This window comes from Lampetra planeri, chromosome 3 (assembly GCF_965212315.1).
Source record: "Lampetra planeri chromosome 3, kcLamPlan1.2.h2, whole genome shotgun sequence".
Classification (NCBI taxonomy): domain Eukaryota; kingdom Metazoa; phylum Chordata; class Hyperoartia; order Petromyzontiformes; family Petromyzontidae; genus Lampetra; species Lampetra planeri.
The window spans coordinates 16,345,770-16,368,293 of NC_136109.1; the positions used below are offsets into that span (position 1 = coordinate 16,345,770).

The window sequence follows — 22,524 nt, forward strand, 5'->3', positions numbered from 1 at the left end:
TAAATAGACTTTTTCATAAATTTTTCTCCGACAACATCAGAGTGCAGCGCCACATTAAATACGCACGGCAACGACAATAGTTTAAATCGATTTTTGGACAGCCCCTTACAAGAGCGACAAGTGCGCGTGAATACGAGACGGTGCTCCTTCATAAACAACGTCACGAAGCAGGCCGCAGGATTGGCGACCCTTGCGCTAACCGCAACGCCACCGCTCCCTACAACGCCCCCCCCCACGCCCCTCCCTCCCCTTACACGCCCCTCCCCCCCTGTCCCTCGCCCCTCCCCCCTGCCTCTCGCCCCTCCCCCTGTCCCTCGCCCCTCCCCCTTCTGTCCCTCGCCCATCCCCCCCTGCCCCTCGCCCCTCCCCCCCTGTCCCTCGCCCCTCCCCTTGTCTCTCGCCCCTCCCCCCTGTCCCTCGCCCCTCCCCCCCTGCCTCTTGCCCCTCCCCCCCTGTCCCTCGCCCCTCCCCCCTATCCCTCGCCCCTCTCCCCCTATCCCTCGCCCCTCCCCCCTGTCCCTCGCCCCTCCACCTCTTGTCCCTCTCCCCCCCCTGCCCTTCGCCCCTCCCCCCCTGCCCCTCGCCCCTCCCCCCCTGCCCCTCGCCCCTCCCCCCTGTCCCTCGCCCCTCCCCCCTGCCCCGCGCCCCTCCCCCCCTGTCCCTCGCCCCTCCCCCCTGTCCCTCGCCCCTCCCCTCCCGGCCCTTCGCCCCTCCCCCCTGCCCCTCCCCCCCCTCGCCCCCCCACCCCACCACCGTCACCCCCGTTGCACCGCGGGGAGTGATGGCCGCGTCCCGGCGCGCATTCGGGCCGCGCTCGTTGCGCCGCCACGCGCCTCCTCCTCCCCCCCCCGAGTGAAGAGCGACTCGGCTGGTCGTCGTCGTCGTCACCACACGGCGCGGGCCACACGGCGCGGGCCTCCGAGGCGGACTCGTTCACATTTAGCGTCAACACCCCGGGAGGACGAGCGGGGTGGTTGCCTCCTGACGGACCGCGACTCAGAATCGTTGCTTTTCTTTCCACATTTTATTCATTTGCTACGCTCTGCCACTGAGCGTAGAGCCTCATTCTCCCTTGACGGGTTATCACTGTTGTGTGTTTTTTATAGCATAATTATTTTGTAGAATAAGTGAGAGGCCGAGGATTGGTTGGTGGTGGTGGTGGTGGTTCGGGCGAGGGATGCGAGATACCTCCGGTGGCTTCTGCTGCTGCTGCTTCTGCTGAAGATTCCCCGCTTCCTGAGCCGAGTCGCAGGTAAGGAGGCCCCGGGCCGATGAATGAGGTCAATCTGGAGATTGCTGACGGTCGTGCTGTTTGGTATTGGTGGTGATCGTGACAACCAACCAGCCGTAACATCACCAGTAACGTCGTCATCACCAGTGCCACCCATCAACCATCACCAGTGCCACCCATCAACCATCACCAGTGCCACCCATCAACCATCACCAGTGCCACCCATCAACCATCACCAGTGCCACCCATCAACCATCACCAGTGCCACCCATCAACCATCACCAGTACCACCCATCAACCATCACCAGTGCCACCCATCAACCATCACCAGTGCCACCCATCAACCATCACCAGTGCCACCCATCAACCATCACCAGTGCCACCCATCAACCATCACCAGTGCCACCCATCAACCATCACCAGTGTCACCCATCAACCATCACCAGTGTCACCCATCAACCATCACCAGTGCCACCCATCAACCATCACCAGTGCCACCCATCAACCATCACCAGTGCCACTCATCAACCATCACCAGTGCCACCCATCAACCATCACCAGTGTCACCCATCAACCATCACCAGTGCCACCCATCAACCATCACCAGTGCCACCCATCAACCATCACCAGTGCCACCCATCAACCATCACCAGTGCCACCCATCAACCATCACCAGTGTCACCCATCAACCATCACCAGTGTCACCCATCAACCATCACCAGTGCCACCCATCAACCATCACCAGTGCCACCCATCAACCATCACCAGTGCCACCCATCAACCATCACCAGTGTCACCCATCAACCATCACCCCCACGAACACAACTCACTGACAGATTTTCCCAACGCCCTTTGAACCGTAACAACGCTTCGTCATGATTTTTCATTACCAATCACCGCCAGCGATCGATCACCTTCGGCTCCTAAGTGCAATTGGCAACACCTCATTATCACTGCCATCACGAGCAGCACCACAATCATCAGCGCCACCGCCACTTATCACAATCCAGCAGCAATATAACCAAACATTGCTGTCACAATGATTAGTAGCCCAGCACCGTCACCACTGACTGCCATGAGCTTCACCAGTACTACTGCCAATAGTCACCACCACCAGACTATCGATTAACAACATCACTAGCAACACCAATACCTGGTGACCACCAATACCAACGTCACTCCTGAAAAACATGCTGCCATCACCATTAACATCGTCAATAACACCACGATCATTCATCACTTCAAGCTCTGCCATTGGCAAATTGGCCAGCTTGCTGACCGCCAGATTGTGTGTATCTGCAATGTCATAGCCACAATTGTTTTTGTGATGTGCTCTTCATTTTACTCGCCTGTATTGTCAACATCGCCCAGTGTCAGTGATGGTTTTGAGTGTAAAATGCTACATCTGGGAAATAAAGAGCCCTGGTGTATTCGGTGACGTTGAAAATAACGAGACAGCTGCTGTGCAAAGGTTTCCATTTACTGCCAGTAAAATAAAAGTTGCCTGCTGGAAGAAGCTTGTTAAGGTTATTCATAATAATGTGTTTCTGTTTGGGTTAGATCGCGGAAATGGGTCGTGAACCCACCATCACCAGAAACAGTGAATTAGTAAGATGTGTCACGTGAATAAGACGTGCCAATTAGTTACTATTTCAGCTCACGTTTTGTTAACGTGATAAATCTTACTAGTTGACTGTCGGGTGGTGGTTGGTTAACGACACTTATTTTATTTACGCGATCTAAGCCAAACATCTCTTATTTGTTGTGTTTAGCTTGTTATCCTTCCTCCGCACCTTCGATGAGCACGGTTGGCTACGACGTACGGTGCGAAAGAAGTCCAAAATACATGCCACAATATTGGTCGCGAAAGTCTCCCTGTTAAACGGTGTAAGGTTCGTGGGTTAGGCATGAGTCTCTTGTTGACCGTAGCTATGTGCTGGAAGTTTCCCTTTTTATGTCGGCAGGATACAACTCTGGGACAATTCAGTCAATTGCAGCAGAATGGTCATCAGGTTGCCGACATGCCTGTAGTACTCCATGGATGTATCTACTTCCTTCCTCCCCAGTAGACTTTTGCACCGGTAGATAACACTTCATTTAGATGTAGGGTTGGTTCCATGTTAGCATTTTTTGACTGAAAGCAGCTGCCCAAGTTGCAGTAAAGAGACCCAAATATTTGTCAGCAATAATTTGAGCAACCCTAGATTGTACTGTCACATCGCTGAATAATTAAAGGTCAAAGTACGGTACATATCCAATTGTTCACATTGATGTAACTATATCTATTAAAATGTGTGCGAGTTGTCATTTGACTTAGCTCAGAATACAACAATGGTTGTCTGTGGACAGATAGGCCTTTACCATTGCAATATAGACTCTAAACCAGTGAGTGACTTGGGATCTCCAACAGAGATGAACGCTACCATACACTTGTATAACATTACGTTCTAGGCTAATTATATAGGCAAGATATATGGGGATACGATGGGTGACGCTTCTATTTATAATCGCACACCGACTTCTGGAAATGCATGGCAGAAGCTCCTCCCGTACGAATATAAATGCACCGAGGATATACTTTCTTCAGAGTGTTCCATCACAACGTTTTTGATTCCGTTCCAAGCTGTGGTTTTATCCACGTCATTTGAAACGAGTGTTAGGTAGCGGTGTTTGCTGAGGTCATCGTTGGCTTCGCTTGCGTCGGTGTTGGAACGGTGGATTTGCACAATCACCAGGGGGTACATTCGTTGCGTCGATCTCGTGTTGTCTTGGGCGAGATCGACGTTCAAAACGATCGTGCGTGTGTGACGGAGCGCCACCAATGTCAAAGCCAAATGTGCAGGTCTATTCATTAGCATTTCCTTAATGTAATTGCGGACGTGGTAGATTTATTTGGCATTATCAACGCCGTTTGCTGCAGGCTGACCTTTGAGCATTATTGAAATAGCACCGTGATGAGAAGAACAATGCCCACCGTACTGTACGTGCACTGTGTTGCAGAAGGTCATTTAATTACCCCTGAATACTGCAAAGACTTCGTGGATTGGAGTGTACATGGATATACAAGTATATCACGACAAAGCACCGTCGTTATGCAAGAAAGTGCATACAAACACACGTGCACTCTGTAGTATTCTGTGTGTTTTGTTCTTTGCAGGCATCACATTGCAGGGTGCAACCATAGACGCCCATTGCTGTAAAACAATTGTTTGTTTTGATCGTTGAGTTAAATAGCACAGCTTCGTGTTTACGCGTCGTCTTGCGTTCATCATCATCAGCCATGCTGTTGTCCACTTCTGGACAAAGGGCTATCCAAGCCGTCATAATCTCTTGTTGGCCTTGAAACACACCAGTCCGTGCACACATTCACACAGCCCGATTCTCTCGTTCCATCACCGCCGTGCATCGACTTCACCGGTTGTTTTGTTCCCTTCCTTTGGGCTGCCACTGTCGGTAATCTCAACCACTGGCTACCAAACCCGTCTTTACCAACACGGTCTACCCGTGCCACTTAATTTTCTTAACAGTCAATGTCATGTCTCTAACATGCATTTGTTCTCGAATGTATATATTTCTATTTCACGGTGTAATGCGCATTTACTTTGTTGCATGACATTTTTGTAAGTAAGCCAGTGGCCTCTGGATAGTTATTTCTGGATAATTCTGAAATGCAAATTGTTGCATCAAACATTTGTGATATTCACAAATTCTGCCTTTAAAATTCTGTTAATTCATTTCCAGTATGTCGCACGCTGTAAGAATGAAGGGTTCAATGATTCACCTCCCCTGCGATCCAATGAGTTGTCCCAATAATGTTTTTACATTGTGGTGAATGTTGTGGTCGCTATTGGTTGGAGGGTTCACATGAAACCAAGGCAACATAAAGGGAAAAAAGTCACTACGCACGCAATTCAATACCATGTATCGTGAGCTTCAGACTCTATTAATCGATGCAGAGTTACAATCGGTACACAATTTGCGTATTCCTTAATAACGGTGCAAACAACAAATTAAATTGAAATTCGACATTCAGGAATTAATTGTTTAATTCGGCCGTCATTGTGAAACCCCCACTGCGTTGCCGAGGAGGTGGCTTCTGGTAATGAAGATTAGCTAAAGCGGAAGATGCGCTGTGAATCATACAGTGTGTTAAGACTGCTCACTGCACAGCATTGCAGCATCAACATCTCGTCAGCGGTAAGGGAAGAGACCAGCAAAAAAGCATACATACGTAAAGAGAAGGCGATGTAAAGTTTTAGTTGGATGTAATGCTATAAATTAGACTAGTAAGATGAACACATTAAAGCAAGCCTATAAATGTATGGGTACGTTAAGTAAAACCGTTTCACAGTATATGATTTATAGCTGGTACGGTATTTGTAAGTGTACAAGTTACATCACTTCTGTTGTGAACCACTTGACCCAGAAAATAACCAATTGGCTGTCTCGTTCGTATCCCTTTACTGTATCTGTATACATTGAATTTGATGTTTATCATATGAAGCGCCTACTTGGGTAGCTGACTAGAAGTCTGTTTTTTTTAAAATAATAAAAGTAATGTGTTGCTTGATTATCTGGAAATAGCACGCCATCCCAATAATCGGCTCATTCGACATATAATTGGGTTGAAGACAATATTGTTATTCAGCATTTATGTTGTGGAAATGCCTCTGGAAGCACAAACCTGTGTTTTTCCTGTCCATCTGGTTGCTATTTACTAGGTGCATTAATTTAAAACGACACTTGGAGCAGGTTTATTGCAAGCAGATTGTAAGTGGATTTGGAGTAATCAAATGGCGCCGCGGTGGCGAGATGTTAACCACCTCGCCTGGTATGCAGGAGTTAGTTGGTTCGATCCCGACACTGACGCCTGTCTATTTGGAGATTGTATGTTCTCCCTGTGGTCGCATGGGTTTTTCTCTGGATCCTCCGGTTTTTTCCCTCCACGTTTAGAAACGTACCGTTTCGTAGTATTTGGCTGTTTAGTTTAAATGTTTGATTTTCTTAATTCACCTTGTTCATATGAACACACATTCTCGTACCACTTCACACCAGCACACAGCATGCCGTCATCCATGTGTAGCCTCAAAATGAAAAACGATGCTGTGCCGTATGAAGTTGTTTTCATCTGTAACAGATTTTGAGTCAGTTCAAAATAGTTGCAGGCCTTCATTTCCCGAGGCATGCAGATGTATTGCATGCCATCAGTTTCTACGTGGTGGTAACCCATATTAAATCTAAAAAAATATTTGGACACAACTAAAAATAGAACAACAAAACACATAAGCAGCATTTTGTATTTTTGTCGTGAAGCAAGAAATTAAAAATTTAATAGGCATCCTGTCAAGCAATTGTGGGGTTTCGTGGAGGCATGTAGAATATCACACTGGAGTACCGGATACGGTCGTGTTGGTCACACGAGTTTCCTCACTGATAAATGTGCAGCGAAACTTCATAAGGTGCACAAGTCTTGACTTAAAGCTTTCGTGACTGCAGGAAGTCATATTCTTTGGGTCTTTCGGTAAAGTCACGTGGATGGGTTAAAATAAAATAACAATAAAACTACGACGTTTCGATCGCGACACAAGCGGTCGTCAGGAAAAAAAACTTAGTTTTTTTGTTATTTTCCTAGAACATATCTATGTGACTTTACCGAAATGCCCAAAGAATATAAAGTGCATAATGGATCACTTTTATGGGTCTTTATTCTTGCTAAGGTGTGTTCAGTTCATAATGTAGTTTCAGTTCGCAGTGATTCGTTCTATCGTGCACATTTCTATGCAAGATATTCTCGGTCCGGAGATTTGAAGCTTGTCAAGGTAGATGGTAAAACCTACACAATGTATCAGGCCCATTTTTCAATCTTGCCTTTAACAGGAAGTGCTTGCATGACACATGCTGATTTACCCTTCCACATGTTGTGAAAGAGTTGCCACTGCTTCCTGCCCTTGAAGCTTTGCTAATCAATTTTAACGTGCTGCTTCATCACTGAGCTTTTCACAAGAAAACGATGTTCCCTTATTTAATGTGCATGCTGGATATTGTTAGTACGTGAAGCCCAATAGAGTGTAAAACATTTATGACGTTTTCTTGGTTCTTTTGGTAAAGTCACGTAGAAGGGAAATAAAAAAATAAAACATAATAAAATACAATTCTCACGACGTTTCGGCCACAACGCAAGCAGCCGTCCTTAGGTGAAGAACAGGTCTGTCGGAAAAACGCTGTTCTTCACCTGAGGACGGCTGCTTGCGTTGTGGCCGAAACGTCGTGAGAATTGTATTTTATAATGTTTTATTTTTATTATTTTATTATTTCCCTTCTACGTGACTTTACCGAAAGAACCAAGAAGATGAATCCCTGCAGTCACGAAAGCTTTAAATCGAAATTTATGACGTTATTATGAAAATTATCTGTTACAGAAGAAAATAATTTGGCTCAGCTGTGCAATAGCTGTCTTTGAAAAACGACAGTTTGAATTTCATCCACTTTGCATGATTGAAATATATTTATCGTTTGATTTTATATTTTTATTTGGTGAATATTATTAAAATCCCAATTGTGTGCATACTTTCCAGTAGTAGAACGCACAACATTAATATTCAACAGTTTACCGCCGTGAATGGACTTAATTATAATCGTGGCCATTCATGATGCCGTCTGCACGCCACATGGAATTACTTGCCGAGTGAAGTGGCCTTAAGATGAGACATTTAACTTGTTTTCACTGGGACTGTCAAATGTGATTGCTTTCTCCTAGTGGCTGGCTCACGTGGGCGCATATATAGGGTGCTGACATAAAGTCTGAAAGTGATGAAACATTCATCCTTATCTCGACTGTCCTCCATAATAATATGTTACTGGAATGTTGTCAGATAAGCATGCCGTTCTTGGGAGAGGACATACGCCGTCTTATTACCGCGGATGTAAAAGGTCTATTATTCCAAATAGTAGGCCATTGTATGCAAGTGCCAAACACTTTTTTTGGAACATTATTAATGATGACTAAAAATGTGTCTTGATAGCGGAGAACAGACGGCCTCTCACAAATGAGCTACATGCAAGCTTCTCTTCTTATGTTACAAGATTACTTCCTTAATTTAACCCAGGGGGAGAACTCGGTGGTAATATTAGTTGGGATAGGGAGTCCTAAAAGAAATACATATGTGTGCAGGGATAGCGACGCATACATTATCCAGTAGTGAACCTGTTTTTTTGTTTAAATGATAAACATTGTGAAGATATTGAATTAACTTAAGAGTACATGTGCAGTATAAAGATATGTGCAGAAGGTGCTACTGGAAAGGCATACCCTAAACGATACGGACATGCTTTTGTGATTGAATATTGATCAGTGAAGGGACATTTGAAAAACATCCTCTTAGAAATGGAACAATATTTCAGTATATAATCATCACCTCGGTGTTTTAATGAGAACATACAACCCTTGGCCAATCCACTGCCGTGCCAGTCACAGGAGCTATGTTTAATCACGCTGGTCGGTGCAGGTTGAAGCAGGGAGCAAAGGTCCGCTTCAGATATCACATTGATGGCAGTAGCCATGGCTGGGAAATGGAATCAGGTCAATGGGTTTGTTAATGCATCGCCATTGATGGCAAATAGCTGTGGCTGGGAGTGGAATCAGGTCACTGGGTTTGTAAATGCGTTGTGAAAACCAATTTATAATTTCCATCACTGACTTGGGGCTGCCAATCTAGAGGGGCCCCCACCGTACATTAATTTGTGCAGGAAGTCACTTTCACTCGGCAGTTGAGGCTTTGTGTCTCATTGGTAGTACACTGCTGGTTATTTCCTATGTCATTGGGAGAAGGTGAGCATTAAAAAAAAAACCTGCCTTATGTTCTACAAGTTCTGTGTCGGGCACAAGTATTCATTTATCAGTGAAATTCTCCACACTTTATGAAAGTGTAAAAAAACTCAAATCGCCATAACATTGTTTTAACTAGAATTCCAATAACTCTAAATTTAAAGCTGTATTCATACGACCGTAATCTTGATATATGAATGTGATAATTGCTAATTTAATCATTCACCACCATTCGAGTTTATTAATTGTCACTACAGTATTATCTTCATAATCACTTCCATTATTGACGTAATTTTATGTTTTGATGCTGCATTTTGAAGTGGGTTTACAAATGCCTGCATATTGCCCTTGACATCATGCTATTTACTATCAAAGGGTAACAGTGCATTTCTTTACTGCCAGGAATTGACTTAGATTTTCCCCGAGGTTATTTTGTCAGTGTTTCAAAATAAAGGTAGGGGGATGGGTGTGTTTCTACAAGCCACCAAAATGATTTGTGTGGAATAAGATACTGTCATCATTGTTATATAATATGGTTGTTACCTAACATTCATACAAAAATACTTGTCTCTGAGCTATTGATTTTTTTAAAAATCAGGGTTTATGTAAAACAATCCTTTGATAGTGAGAGCTACATGTGCTGTATTTGTAGTCATTTATCATTACAAATTCACAGGGTATATTGCTGACAGCTGTTTGCTTGCAGTATATGTATATTGCAGGCCGTTTATTTCCATGTAGCCAATAACCAAAACACTCAGAATGCATCCGATCTCATCAGATCTTGGAAACTAAGCAGAGCTGAGCCTGGATCGTGCTTGGATGAGTGATCACCATGCACGCCAGGTGTTATAGGCTGTTGCAGGGGCTAAGTTGTCGGCAGCGTAGAGCAGTGACACAAGATACGTTGTTGTACTCGACTTTTATAGCTCCCGTCTATGCCCCTCCAAGCCTTTGGCCAGCCTTGCACTGTCCAGTGTGGTGAAGTGTCATCAAATAACCTCGACGAGACACTCACCCAGCAGTGGCTTCACCAAAGGGCTGTACATGTTCGGATCATATTTAAAGTTTTTTTTCTTACATTAATGTTAAAAAAATTTAATGGAAGAGAAAATATAGCATTATACCTGACAACCTTTTTTTCTCTTCTTGATATGATATGTTATTGCAGTTAATTTACCAGGCAAATTTTTTTGTGTTTACATGAAATATTTCCCAATAAAGTTGAAATACAAAATACTTGCATCTATTATGATGTGATGCATGCACACGTTTTAAAAACAGCTTCTGTACATTGCTCAGCATGCAATAATGCACAAGGTCAAATGCGTCAGTTTGCCACATGCGTTAGCAGGCCGTGACATTTTCCTCCTTCCAAAATAAACCGCTATTTGCCAAGAAATATTTTATCACACACCCATGGTAAAGAACGAGCAGCAAACAATGTCCTATAAATGTGCAGTGGCTCATGATTTGCAATGTTCACACAAACACAAACAGAGGGGCCTCATTGATATTCCATGGTGAAACACTAATTGTAAAAAAAAATGTGCTCAGATTAAAAAATGTTCTCAAGCCATAGTATGCCACGTTGCAGAAACTGTGTTTAACTTGTCCCCTAACATTTTTCTCCCGCTTTAAATAGAAGGGGCAACAATAGTGCTTTCTAAAAGCCCCGCACAAAATGTCTTGGATGCGTCCCCATTGCGTGTTTATGGGCACAACTCTTTTAGAGGGAAGTGGAAAGCCTTTGTGTGGAACTCATTTAAAACCTGCATAAAATAAAAGTGCTAAACATTTTTGCTCTCCACCACAACCAATGCAAAGAAACAATATCAGTGTCCTTTGTATAGCAAGCTAAAACTTTTGCGTACACGTTACCCACTTGTTGCAAACCGAGTTTTCTATTGTGTGCAAACGGTTGCAGACTCTGAATGTTTGCTGTAGGCCTTGGTGAGGAAAGCAGACTGGCCAGGAAGTCTGCAAAAGCAAAGAGCTGTGGTTATTCCGCAGTAACAGCATTGCATGTGACCCCAGCTGGTCTGCAGATTTTGAGCAAAGGCCTCATCCTACCGTGATGAAACATCGGAATCGCATTCACGTGTTTACCGTCACCTTGGTTTCTAAATGAGCAAATGTGAAACGGTTTGGCAGCGTGTGCTTTCATTCATTTTGGAGAATACTCACAAAGGATCTAGCCAAACACACAAGTGCAAGGGTCCTCTTGAAAGTGTGCATTTGCTTGTGTGTCACCAAATGATGCCTATGTGAGAGGCAGAGGTGCAACTCTGCAATTGCTTGCTCAAGCCACTGCTGGCAGAAGGGCCTGTATGTATCAATGTTGAACTTGTATCTGACCATATGTAGCCAACCATGCTAATCGGAGGTGCAGGGGAAGGACAACAAACTAAACACAAAAAGCCTTTAGAAAGAAATTAGTTTTAATCTAGATTTAAAAGTGCCTAGCTCCAATGGCTTCTTCATATCAGAAGGAAGAGAGTTCCAGATGGTTGTAGAAGCGCATCTGAATGCGTGCGATGCAGTGACTGTCTTTGTTTGATGGCTAGCCAACACTAGAGGGAGCACTAAAGAGCCTCTCCCATAGGTTATTTGGCCTACTCTTTTACTTGCCAGGCAGCTGGTGAGCCAGTGAACTATGGTTTGAAAATCCAGGGCACCAACCATTATATGAAACCAAAAATTGTACGGGAGATGTTAGATATCACCGCACCTTGGATAAGCCCAATTCTGATATAGGAAACACATCCTACATTATATTGATGGGGAGAATGTAAAGGGCAGCGTCTGACCCCCAAGCACGCTACTTTTGATATAAGCACAGAGGGACTTGCTCCCAAAGGGTGTGCTTATATCCATCTACTACAATATATGCTTTGTTCCTAATGGATGATGCCAGTCTTGAGCTATAGGGCCACTACATTTTGTCATCTAATTTTTTCTGCACCAGTGCTCTGGCCGCCTTGCAAGCACATCACGGAAAAATTGTGGTACCATTTGGAAAATGAGGCATTTTACATGTTAATGTGTCCTCTTATCGTTCTTATGAAGTTAATATGAGCTTGCAATCATGAATGGTCCTTCTAGAAATGCATTTTCTATATTTAGACTTGAACCACAAAATAGAAGCCAAGATGTTTTCCTGTTTTATCTACTCATCAGATTATTTTAGCAAACCTTAAAAAAAAAATTGGAGGCTCCATTACTTACAGTTCCTTAATTGCTTAAAGTTATATTTTGTTAATAATCTGAAATTATATTTATTGTTAAATCCTGGAATGCAATGAAATTGTGCCGCGGTGGTAACGTGTTAACTACCTTGCCGGGTATGCATGAGATCGTGCATTCGATCCCGACCCTGATGCCTGTATATTTGGAGCTTGCATGTTCACCCCGTGATCGTGTGGATTTTTCTCCGGGTCCTCTGGTTTTTCCCTCTGTATTTGAAAACATTGGTTTAGAGTATTTGGCTGCTATACATTTCTACATCATAAGCCACTTTGTTGAGCTATCATATGTGGCCAGGTCTCTTCTGAAAATAGCTATATAGCTTAGTTTAAATAAAATATAAAATTTCTGCATCTGATTTCACTAACATCTCATTGTAGTCACACATGTAGACTGAAACCTGACATCTGGTTCTCTTTTGAACTGAGTTTCATGCCTTTGTTTTTAGAAATGTATGGCTTGCGGCACATCTGTAAGCTCATATTCAAACCAAAATCATATCTTTCATTTGTCTTGTCATCAAATAACCAACCAACCATAAACTCACAGGTCCTAACTTTTGACTGCTTTGAAATTCAGCTGTTGCTGATTACCACTGTAATTTTGCCCTCAAGCTCTGGGTTTATTTGAAACTGAGGATTTTGACACTTATGCTATGGGGGAAAGTCTTATTTTATTTAACTTGAGATTTTGTATTTTATTTAAAATAGTGCTGTCTTTAATATTTTTAATGTTGATTATGTAGTGATACTATTGCTGAGAAGGATGTGCTTTTTGATTTGGAAAGTGGCCCAGACTGCCAAGTGGGTGGTGGTAGCCACCTGTCTCACTGTTTCCTGCATTCATCTGCATCCACCCACATCTCCATATGTCCCCCCCATGTGTTCCTTTGTGACTCCCATTTCCCTATGTCCCATGTTTCCCACACATTTCTCTGCAGAACTCTGTTCCTGTTTGCCTAGATAGCTCTCCCCATGTTCATGCATGTATTTATGTGTCTACCTGGTAAAAATGGCAGTTATTTAACTAGGAAAGCCTCACTGAGTCTCAGTACTTTTTTTTCCAGGATCCTGCATTTGGACATTTGGCCAATACCATTAATGAGTGTTTGGCTTGTGGGCGGAAACTATAGTATGCAGAGAAAAGCCACACATATGACGGAGTAACATTCAACACCGCCATCTCCTGATTACCTCACAGCCCCATCTACAACACCTGACAAGCCTTTGTGGTTACCCATCCCTATTACTAAACAGGCTTTGGTCCTCAGTTTCTGAGATCGAACGAGGTGGGGCATATTTTGACGGATTTGGTCGTAGGATGACCCACTGACCCACTCTTCCAATCAGGCCGGTCGACGCACACCCCTCCTTTTAAGCTTCCTAAAATGCCCACGCCCCCTCGCCCCACATTAGGACTCATTACTCTCCATGAAGCCGCTACACTCTCCTCCAAAAATATACTGTGCTATTCAGCTTCAGCTCTGGCCAGACACCTAATAAGGTACTCAGTGTCCAGCGTCTCACAAGAAGTAATATTCAGTGGATCCCTTGTGTGTGTGCAGGCTCATGTGCACACAAAGCGGTAACCTAGCGCTTCCGAGTTATTCTTCGTCATCCTCGTCGTCGTCATCAGCCACCATCTATCTACTGCTGGACGAACGCCTTCTCAAGCCGTCGCCATCTCTCACAATCTTCTGCTGTAATAATCCACCAAGCACCTGCACGCGAGTTGATCTTCCCTTGACGTTCATCTCAGATTCGTTCGATTCCTCGGCTGTCGTCTTGACCATCGGCCATCATCCCTTCTCTTGACATCTGCCCAAGCCCGCTTGCTTTTCTCAACAGTTTTGTTACTTCTGAAGAGGGTTTCTTAGATACTGTTAATAATGTAAGATTAAATTAAATTATTCTTCGTGAATTTATAGTTGGATAGAAACTCACTTTAACAGGACGCTTATTCATAATCTTGAACATCTATTTGGGGATTTGCATGATAAAGTCACCGTTTATAATTTGAAAACAATGTCGAAAATAAGTGATCGTTACATGTGACGTAAGTTGTATGGTGGTATATCTTTTGCATGTAAAGTGGCAGATGGATTAGTGTCTACTGTCTAGCAGTTTTACAAGACTCATTTAAGCACCCAGCGTGCCGTCTCTGATTAGAATAAAAAAGCAGCCTTCCGGAATTGTTTTAATCGCGGTGCCAAGATTTTACTTGCAGTTGCTTGTTAATGTTGCTTCTAGCTTGTGTGGTTTAGTACACAAATTCCCATGTTTAATGAATATCTTTCACCGTGTGTTTTTAATGTTAATCCTCGGCTCGTTGAAGCAAATTTTGAACTTTATTGGATTTAATGTCAGTGTCTCCTTACTGTCAGAAGTGCTCGGGCAGTGTTGATCCTGAGCCAGGGCAGGTTATACTGGTCGGAACCTCCTGATTACACCAGCCCACAGGGGATTATTGTGTCCGTCCGTCGTGCATCCAAAAATGGGAGAGGTGGGGCTGGGTGGTGAGGGGAGGGTGGGGAGGGGCTGGGTGGGGAGGGGCTGGGTGGGGAGGGTGGGGCTGGGTGGGGGGTGGGAGGGGTGGGGCTGGGTGGGGAGGGGCTGGTCACCCCGTAGTGCCCTTTTAACCTACTTACGCCGACTTGTGCCCGCCCTCATAGTCGGGCATATTTGCGGAATACACCACGCCGCCGTTGACCCTGGCCATTGACCGAGCAACCCAACCTTCCTACCCACTCCCTCCGCAGGAATGTGTTTTTAAATCGCCGTATTGAGGCGGGGACCACAATTTGTTTTTGACGCCAAAGACATCAGGTGACCTTACCTTGTGTTTGAACTCGTGTATTCATGTCTGGAACCCACTTATTTCTATATGAGGAATATATGAGGGCTTCCTTGGGGTATTGGTAACAGCACTAATTATAATAATAGAGATGGTAAACATGATTTGAATCTTTCATGACTGCAATAATCCATACTCTTTGGTTCTTTCGGTAAAGTCACGTAGGTATAAAATAAAATAAATCACGACGTTTCGGGCACTACACAAGCATCTGTCATCAGGTGGGAAAGCATGGTCTGCTGTTGAGGCAGACTGTTTTAAAACGTTTGAAATGGGTGTAGCCCAAGGGTCATAAAGAAGTGGCCAGGGCTAGTGATGTTAATGTGAGAGATTAGCATGTAACTGTAAGATGGAAGGAGAGCGGCCTCCTCGACGAGGGAGTGCAACCCAACGGGTGCAATCCAAAGGACATGTGAGTATGAGAGTGCAATCCAAAGGCATGAGAGTGCAATCCAAAGGACACGTGAGCATGAGAGATCTAAGAGAGAGGCATAGAGAGAGACACAGAGAGTCAGAAATAACAGCTGACATAGGCAGGAAGGATGGAAACATCACAGTCAGTTAAGACTTTACCTGGTTAATAACGTCCTTCCAATGATTGCTCAGTTTGTACCCATCCTCTCGGTTGAAGTTGTGTCTGTGTTTAAATATCTGGATGGCTTTATGAACAAATCTCTGAAGGTAGCCGGTAGGTTTTCAGAGTACCTCCGTCTTGGAAAAATCTATTTCGTGTGAGCCCACAGCGTTAAAACAATGATCAGCAACGGCAGAGGTATTAGTCCTACAGTTTCAGATCTGCCATGTGTTCACACGAAATAGACGGAGGTACTCTGCAAACCTACCGGCTACCTTCAGAGATTTGTTCATGAAGCCATCCAGACATATAAACACAACTTCAACCGAGAGGATGGGTACAAACTGAGCAATCATTGGAACAATGTTATTAACCAGGTAAAGTCTTAACTGACTGTGATGTTTCCATCCTACCTGCCTATTTCAGCTGTTATTTCCGACTCTGTGTCTCTCTCTATGCCTCTTTCTTAGATCTCTCATGCTCACCCTCCTTTTCTAGAGTTACATGCTAAACTCTCACATTAACATCATGCTAATCTCTCATTAACATCATGCTAATCCCTCACATTAACATAGCCACTTCCGTGCCACTCTCCTTCTATCTTACAGTTACATGCTAATCTCTCACATTAACATCGCTAGCCCCGGCCACTTCTTTATGACCCTTAGGCTACACCCACTTCAAACCTTTTAAAACAGTCTGCCTCAGCAGCAGACCATGCTTTCCCACCTGATGACGGGACGCTTGAGTTGCGCCCGAAACGTCGTGATTTATTTTATTTTATACCTACGTGACTTTACCGAAAGAACCAAAGAGTATGGTAAACATGATTGAATAAATAACTTCAGCAGGTATTGTGTACTGTACTCGTACAAGGCCACGGTGGGGAAGCTGAGAAGAGCTCCGTGATCTGAGTGATGCGCTCAGTCGAAATGTCTGTGGTGAGGTTTTTTTTAGGTGGAGCCCGAGACTCGATGCTGGTCTCGTGTGAGTTCTCACCTGGCTAAATACATCGATTTTTTTCTCTCATGTAATTGTGACATCGAATCGTGATACTCGAATCGCCAGGGGTGGGTTCTGATTGGCTCGGCGTACTTTGCTCTCATTGGCTGATGGAATGTTGGGGGCGGGTCCTTTGCCCTGGCTTGCGCTGCTGCGTGTTCTCACTCGGAAAGCGCTTTATAGATACTTTGATTTGATTTTTATTCAGCACACGTTTTCTCCCGAACAGAGAGTGCTATAACGAATCAAGAGTTTTACTGCACGGTGCTAAGCAAGGTCTGCCTGTGTTATCTTAATTAACCAAGTTATCGGGCCAAAGTTCACGTCTTAATTTTAACATCATTTGCAAAAGATGCGTATCATGGGCTTTCAAATTACACCTCATTCATTGAAATTTGTAGAGTTTTCTAGGACGAGGTCTCTATACAAACATGCACACAGATTAGTCTTTTATTACATGGATGGTAAATTTGAATGTGTACGCCATTTTCAAGCAGTCTGCTTTTGGCTCAACACCTTTGCTCATGTGATCCCTTAATATCACTCGTTTTCCTGTTAAGCAAATGGTAGCTATGTATCGTTTGCGTTTCCAAAAAAAGCCTGTAACTGGAGAGGACAGTTAAACATACAAAGCCAGACTGTGAGGCATGGGGCGAACACATGAACTGGCACCGAGAAGCGATGTTGTAAGCAGAATTGACTGCACAACGAAACACTGTTTTGTTTCCACGACAAACAGCCTTCGCAGTTGAACTCGCGCGCAATATCTGACAAGTCAAGATGCAAACCACAAACAGATGTTTCACCGCTCCGGCCTTGACCAGCACGACGCAGGAAGAAGGTCTTGCCCAGCTTGACGTTACGGCAACAAGCTGGCCTGGCAGGCAAGTTTGAAAATTAAAACCTTACAGTGATCCCATATTACATTTCCCTATTTAAAGCGAGATGAGCACATACGCGTCTGTATATATTTCTGGACATGACCAGGTTGGTCCAGAAGCGTAACTAGCGTGGAGGCAGAGGAGGTGCCTTGACCCCCCCCCCACACACCTCCTGGTTGCCATAGCTACGAGTTGAGGCCCCGTTGACAATTACCGTGAGATATGTTTTCGACAGCAGTGTAAAAGAATAAAAAGTAATTTCAAACGAAAATGCTTAATGATGTGATTAGGCAAGAGCAGCCGCGATAGAGAGCCTCGGTGGTGCGACCGTGCGAGACAAATCAAATATTGGGGCCCCACTTGACCGATTTCCACACCCCCTGAGCTGACAACAATGTCGTTACGCCACTGGTTGGATCCTTTTTGTAGAGCATAGCAAGGTTCTTTGAAGGTGCATTTAAACTTGCATATGTGACACGTTGATTTTTCTTGATTTCAACATGAATACAATATTTTGAATGAGATAATGCAATCACCCAGACTCAGAAGAGAGAAAAAAATACCAGTATTTTGATCCCAATTTACATGTTGACAATGCGACCGAAAACACCGCCTTGCCAGTTTGCCGCATTGCGAGTTATGGAGACATTGACACATTTGGGCCAAAAATCTGACGACAAGAAACATTTGCCAATACATTAATTGGACCCTTAGAATACAGGCGAGCGTATGATATACAGTGTGTTTTATTTCTCCTTCGAAATAAATTGATGATGAATGAGTGAAAGTAATGAAGCTTCAACAATAGGACATGCTTTTAATGATTCAGCTCTTATAATCTAACTTAGGTCACTTGCGGATCTGTCATATACAATCCAATTATTTACTTATTCAATAATGTTTATTCTGAGTGTCTGCTGCTGCTGTGTCCTGTACAGTGCTTTGAGATCCTTGATGAAAATCTATATATACGTGTAATTATTATTCATGCATACTCTTTGGTTCTTTCGGTAAAGTCACGTAGGTATAAAATAAAATAAATCACGACGTTTCGGGCGCAACACAAGCGTCCGTCATCAGGTGGGAAAGCATGGTCTGCTGCTGATGCAGCAGGTTTCAAACCTTTAAAAACAGTCTGCATCAGCAGCAGGCCATGCTTTCCCACCTGATGACGGATGCTTGTGTTGCGCCCGAAACGTCGTGATTTATTTTATTTTATTTCTACCTACGTGACTTTACCGAAAGAACCAAAGAGTATGGATTCCTGCAGTCACGAAAGCTTCAAATCAAGATTGCTTATTAATGCATCAACTCTGCTGCACTTGGATAGTTGATGCACAAGTTGAGATATGCTCAAGCCTTATTGTAGCCTCATCCTTGCCAAATTGTGTCTAGGATCAGTCCTCAGTGACTCACAGTGCAACAGTGGATAGGTGAGCTCTACTCTTCTGTCCAAGTACTAGCACTCATTTAGTTAACAAAAACTTTCTATTTTTTTTACAAAACCTTACATGGCAATTGCATTCACATGGAGAGCCAAGTCTTGACGGAGGCATTGGTTGATCTACACAACTATGGGTAGAATGGTTGGCAAGAGGTGCAAGGCTTCTACATAAAGTTTGGTGCATTCCACTGTTCATGATCCACATCGGCCACTTAAACATTGCTGAGGCACAGGCAAGTGTATTGAACACTTTTTGGATTGTGTCATCTGGCTTCCCTGTGCAGTAACATCCAATAGCAATGTCCCACGCTTCATCGAGACGTGCTTGGATGAAGAAAGCCTGTTGAGTGGAACATAAACTTCTTGATTCGTACTTTACAGCAGTATTACATTTTAAATCTACGAGCTTATTCGGTTGATGAGTTTGCCAGGCCGGAATGTCAAATAATTCATAACAATGCAAAGTATTGAAATATACAATCATATATATCAAACGTGCAGTATTCAAATATTTAGAATACTGTATATGACACAAGATCTTTTAGCAGAAACATTTTTAACCCAAGTGTGTGTGTGTGTGCTTGCCCTGCAGTAACAGGTAAAGGAAAAAGGGGCAGCCCTTACAATCGCTTGCTCATTCCATTGCTGGCCGAAGGGCTTCCAACAGAACAGGGGGGGGGGGGTAAGCAACCTGCGGCTGCTTCGTGATGTTATTTGTTAAGGAACATTTCTCGTATTCACGTGTATTGCGGCTCTTGAAATATGAAGTGTTTTTTACCGAATTAAAAAAAATATCTATTTTTGTTATTTTGGTTGCCAACCCCTGCAATAGAGGGGACACTAGAAGAGCCCCTTTAGAGGGGACTTTGGCCTACTCTTCCACGCCGGCAAGATGTCTTGGAAGAGATGGGGGCACCCAAACTTTACCCCACCACACACGACCAGCCTAGAGACAAACTGTGATGTACCTTGATTTGAAGCTTTCGTGACTGCAGGAATCCATACTCTTTGGTTCTTTCGGTAAAGCATCCTTCATCAGGACGGACACTTGTGTTGTGCCCGAAACGTCGTGATTTATTTTATTTTATACCGATGTGACTTTACCGAAAGAACCAAAGAGTATGTGATGTTCCTGGTTAAACTGCCATGTGGACAGAGTCGGGAGATTTAAGAACTTGCTGATTGTTTCAACTGCTGCGCTGGGAGATGGAACAAGCGTTCTCTTGATTGCCAGTCCAGTGTACTCACCATTACACCACGTCAGCATTCCTTTCATTGTAGTATTGTGGATTATTATTTCTTTACATTGTGAATCTTGTTTTTTCCATTGATAATTTTTTTTTAGATCTAGCTTACAACAGTACATATGCAAACAATTGTACGTGCAATTGCTTTGGAATCGGAACGTTTGTGGAATGGATTTTAACAATCTTATATTTGAAAAAAAAGGGATACGTCTTTGCATGTCAGAGTACAGTGCAGCAGCTGCCTGCTGCTGTCAAATTCATTCCAAGCACTTGTGTGCTGTCTTGATGTTGCCTGCTGCTGCCCGTGGCAGTACTATTTATTATTGGACCCCCGTAGGTTATCAATAGCAGTGGTCACAACATGGGCAACCAGCGCAGGCACCACCCACAAGCATTTGTTTCCTGTTTATTATGATTCTTGCTTAAAAGGTTCCTGCTTCCTTTTGTGAGTAGCGCTTGTGTGTCTGAGGTCATGCTCAAATCCAGCTTTTTCTAGTCAGTGCAGTCATCTTCATGAACTCACAACACGTGGGGTTTGTTCAGTGTCTTCCTGCCAGAAAGTCTTTGACACTTCACGTGACTTCAAATCGCACCTAGCTTGTCACAATCACTGTCGTGACGTGGCCGTCACTTAGTAGCGAACGGTGCTGTTGTATCCACTATAACTTAATATATGTGGTAAAGTCCCCCGCCCCATGCCTTTTCGGTCATGGGGATTGATCATAATTCGCCTTGCTGGTCAGGGTAGGTTGGTGAAAGGGGGACCCTGGACTGATTCGGATATCATTCGCCACTGATATTAGTCGTCACTGGGACTCAAACTCAGGCTGTATGGTTCATCGTGCAGGGCATTTAACTGCTGGGCCACTCCCCCCCCCCCAATATAGGCTGTATGCTGCAGTATAAATAATAAGCATGTAACAAAATATCGAGTAATCGGTTAATGCATGTTCTTCCACTCGCGATGTTTGCACTAAATTGTATGCTAAAGAAGCGATTGTTTTACATTCGTAAATGTTGCGTATAATTATTGGGTCATGTCTCGAGATTGCATGGGATTGCATGGGATTGCAAGGGGTTGAATCATTGCATGACTAATGTATACCTACACGTGGGGCATTCCTGGGGCAGCCTCAGTATTTAGATACACAGCTGGAAGAATGCATATGGAAAGCCGTGGGCTCTACTGTATTGCTCATGTTTGCTTGTCGGATTTTTATCCAGATGGGGTGAGACAGCTCAACATTAAGGCAGTAGTGTGCCTGCTTACAACAGTGCCTTTTAACTGGTTACGATTGCTTATGATTGCATAACATTTCCTACACATGCTCATCAAATTGTATGCAAAATAAGGGGCTTTTTTGTAAATGTAAAGTGTCTTTTTGAATAACCTGTCCAGACGGTCACCTATCCATGTTCTCCCTGGATTAGTCTTGTAAAATTAATCATATCACTGTATATACCGATGGGTGTGGCCTGTGGCCCAGATACGACCGACCTTGTGATTTTGACAGGCCGAAGACTGAAAGAAACTCAACTCTTTATTTTACTAGGTAGCCCCACTGAGCTACATAGCTCTGTTTAACACGTAGACTTTCGCGACCAATATCATCCATAATAGAGTTTTTTTTTGGGTGAGATCGCGTAAATATATAAATGTGTCGTTAAAACCCGCCACCACCCGACACTGCCAACTGGTAAGGGTTGTCACGTAAACAGAACATGCCAATTGGTCACTAGCTAATAGATCACGACGTTTCGATAGCAACACAAGCCATCGTCTTAAGGTGAAAGAACACAGCAGGCGGACTGCTGAGGCAGGAGGAAACGTAGCGAGAGAGCGACTGCAACCAGAGGTTATACACGTTTGTGATGGGTACAATCCAAGGGTACGTGACTTTACCGAAAGAACCAAAGAGTATTATTTCCTGCAGTCACGAAAGCTTCAAATCCAGATTGAACCGCCTCTACGGGGAGGATTTCCACACGTGACTTCAACCGAGAAGATGGATGCAAAATTTAGCAATCTTTGGAAGACGTTGATCAACCAGGTATAGTGTTAACTGTTGTGTTGGCCGACTCTCTGAGTTGCATTACATTTCTAAGTTTGCTAGCTTTTTTCTCTCTATCACCTTGGTCCCTCTGTAAATGTCATCCCCACCCTCTCGCCCGTTACAGCATCCCCTCCCCCTCTCCTCCCTCCCCCCTCGGATTAGCCGAG

General features: G+C 44.0%; 1 protein-coding gene across 2 annotated transcripts in view; it reads left to right on the forward strand.

The window, feature by feature from the left end:
• Positions 1–751: 751 nt before the first annotated feature.
• Positions 752–22,524, forward strand: part of LOC144738979 (C-myc promoter-binding protein-like) — a 134,256-nt gene continuing 112,483 nt past the window's right edge. The window contains exon 1 of one of the 2 annotated variants that reach the window (XM_078621984.1): positions 752–1,252. The gene's annotated coding sequence lies outside the window, so the exon portion shown is untranslated. Of the gene's footprint in view, positions 1,253–13,929; positions 14,004–22,524 lie in introns of those variants that run through there. The other variant, XM_078621991.1, reaches the window with a different exon arrangement.